The sequence below is a fragment of the Elephas maximus genome, chromosome 18 (genome assembly GCF_024166365.1).
Source record: "Elephas maximus indicus isolate mEleMax1 chromosome 18, mEleMax1 primary haplotype, whole genome shotgun sequence".
In the NCBI taxonomy this organism is placed as follows: Eukaryota; Metazoa; Chordata; class Mammalia; order Proboscidea; family Elephantidae; genus Elephas; species Elephas maximus.
This window is the reverse complement of record NC_064836.1, coordinates 28,739,313-28,742,547: the sequence shown is the minus strand read 5'-3', so window position 1 is coordinate 28,742,547 and position 3,235 is coordinate 28,739,313. Positions and strand designations below refer to the sequence as shown.

General features: G+C 43.5%; 1 pseudogene; it reads right to left on the bottom strand.

Annotated features, from left to right (window-relative positions):
• Positions 1 to 1,394: 1,394 nt before the first annotated feature.
• Positions 1,395 to 1,795, bottom strand: LOC126061314 (ATP synthase F(0) complex subunit C1, mitochondrial-like; annotated as a pseudogene).
• Positions 1,796 to 3,235: the final 1,440 nt, after the last annotated feature.

Genomic DNA, 3,235 nt, shown 5'->3' with positions numbered 1-3,235 from the left:
CCATGTTTTCAAGGTTTGGGACAAGAAGAATGCCTTTCTCCAATTTGGAACTACATTGAGGATGAGAACGTAGAAAAAGATTACAACAAAGCAGAAATTGATATGCTGTTTCTCCAACACAGTTTGATGGTCTTTGAAGAGGCTGCGGTAGCTTAGGGAAGGATGAACTGACTGCACCCGAGTTGTTGGATGTTATGTGTAGATTGTGACAAAAGCTCATATAACAAAAAGGGATTTTGTTTTGTTTTTAATAAAACTGCTTTAATCTAAGGAGCCCTGATGGCACAGTGGTTAAGAGCTATAGCAAGCTACTGCTGCTAACCAAAAGGTCGGCAGTTTGAATCCACCAGTAGCTCCTTGGAAACCCTATAGGGCAGTTCTGCTCTGTCCTATAGGGTCGCTATGAGTCAGATTCTACTAGACAGCAACGGGTTTGTTTTGGTTGACTTTAATCTAAAAAAAAAAGAGACCAGGAGAGGGCAACCAAAATAAAACAGGACTTTCTTGATTTCTTTACTAAAACTGTAACTTATCTGGAGTCCAGCTTAAGCTTTCACAAGTTCAAATTACCTCTATGCTTTACAACATGGTGTTAGTGCCTAGGCTTCCATAACCATTAACTACCAACTGGGTGACTTCAATACCGGAAATGTATTCTCTCATAATTCTGGAGCCCAGAAGTCCAAAATCAAGGTGCCAGCAGGGCCATGCTCCCTCTGAAGGCTCTAGAGGAGAATCCTTCTTTGCTTCTTCCAGCTTCTGATGTTTCCAGATGTGCCTTGGTTTGTGGCAGCATCACTCCAATCTCTGCCGCCATCTTCACAGGGGTCTTCAAATGGCCTTCTTCCCTTTGTCTCTCTTTCCCTATCTCTTCATTTATCAGGGCTTGTCATTGCACATAAGGCTCACCCTAATCCAGGATGACCCCAGTTCAAGATCCTTAACTTTATTACATCCTAGAAGAGCCTTTTTCCAAGTACTCATTGCAGTCAAGTTGAGTCCGACTCACAGTGACTCTATAGGACAGGGTAGAACTGCCCCATAAGGTTTCCAAGGCTGTAATCTTTATGGAAGCAGACTGCCACATCTTTCTCCTGCAGAGCAGCTGGTGGGTTCAAACCTCCGGGCTTTTGATTAGCGACTGAGCACTTTAACCAATTGCACCACCAAGGCTCCTTTTCCCAACAAGGTCATATTAAAGGTTCCAGGTGGATGCATCTTTTAGAGGAGCACTATTCAACCCCCTACAACCTACACCCTGAGAAGGAGCACATCAGCTTATGATGCCAGCCTGTGTGCTTCAGAGTACATAAAAATAATGGCTTAGCACATTCCAGCATGGGGGATGACCTGGAGTAGAAGCAGCAGGGATGGGTATGTGACCTCATGGAGCCTCACATGGCAAAGAGGATGAGGAATGTGACCATCAAACAGAAGAGCACCATGGTGTCAGACAGGGCAGAGCCCAGAATGGCACAGGAGAAGAGCTGCTGCTCGAGAGACAAGTTCCTGGCATAGCTGATGATCAAGCTGCCAAACACTGTCCCAATGCCAGCCCCTGAATCAGCCACACCAACTGTGGCAGCCCTAGCACCAATAAACTTGGCCACTGTGTCAATGTCCCAGGACACAACACTGGTCTGGAACTCCCATCTAGCCACCTAGATTGGGGAGCTGCTGTAGGAAGGCAGTTTAGATGGGATCTCTGGCCTAATCAGGAATGAGGTGTACATGGGCCTCTGGTACAACAGCAGACCAGAGCGGGGGGAATGAGTAATGCCTCAGTGGTCTGCATATTTTCAGTCTCTCAGCTTTAGCTCTGGGTCTCATTGCTCAGCGCCACCCCCCCGCCATGTGTGATGGGCATTTTGGACATGGGTAGCCTATATGATGAATTTATAGATACAAAGAACCCGACAGACAAACACTTGGTTTTGTAAAACAAGCCTGCATATACAAAATGAGTGGACATTTTAAAGCAATAGAAACTAATTGCTACACCTAGTATAGTGCATAAAGACAATGTTCTACATACTAGTTTGGTGAGTAGTGCCTGGCACCTTGAAAGCTTGTGAGTGGCCGTCTAAGATACAACTATTGCTCTCTACTCATCCGGAGCTAAAGAGAAAGAAAGAAACCAAAGACTCAAAGAAAAAACTAGTCTACAGAACGAATAGTCTACACAAACAGTGACATCACCTACCTTGAGACCAGAAGAACTAGATGGTGCCCAGCTACCATTACCAACTGTTACAACCAGAAACCCAATGGATTGTGCCAGATAGAATGGGAGAAAAATGTGGGACAAAACTGAAATTCCTAAAAAAAAAAAAAAAGCCAGACTTGCTGGACTGGTAGAAACTACATTAACCCCTGAGACTATCGCCCTGAGATACTCTATTTAAACTTGGAACTCGAACTACTCCCAGATGTCACCTTTCAGCCAAATGACTGATTGGCCCATAAAATAAATAATATCACCCTTGAGTACTGTGCTCCTCAAAATAATCGTCTAGATGAAACCAAATGGTAAACATTTACCCTAGACTGAAGGTAGAGAAGGCAAGGGGGGACAAGGAAGCTAGATTAATGGAAACGAAGCAACCAAAATAGAAATAACAAGAATGCTGACATACTGTGATGAATGTAACCAATGTAGGTAAACAATACGTATACAAATTTTTAAATGAGAGCCTAATTTCCTATGTAAACTTTCATCAAAAACACAATAAAATATTAAAAAGAAAAGAAAGAAAATAATCCCTACAAGTCTAAGACTTGCTAGTGAGTCTTCCATGCTCAAATCCTTTGGTTGAGAGGAAATTCAGCTCAGTGTCATCACATTGCACTGACACTAGGAATCAGTGTAATACAGGCTTACTAAGAGCAGAGCTGCAAATCAAAGTGAATTTTGCTTCTGACTGTATGGCACAAACAGTTAAGCACTAGATTATTAACCGAAAGGCTGTCGGTTCAAACCCACCCAGAGGTGCCTTGGGAGATAGGCCTAGCAATCTGCTTGTGAAAAGTTGCACCCTGGGAAACTCTATGGAGCACAGTTCTACTCTGCACACATGGGGTCGCCATGAGTCAGAATTGACTCAACAGCAACCAACAACAACGAGCAAAGAAGGGTGTCCTAAAGGTGTCAGGCAGTTCAGAGAAGTATTATGAGAAAAGAAAATGGAGTAAAAATATCCTACTGTATATCCCTAGGGAGAAAGAAACCTATCAT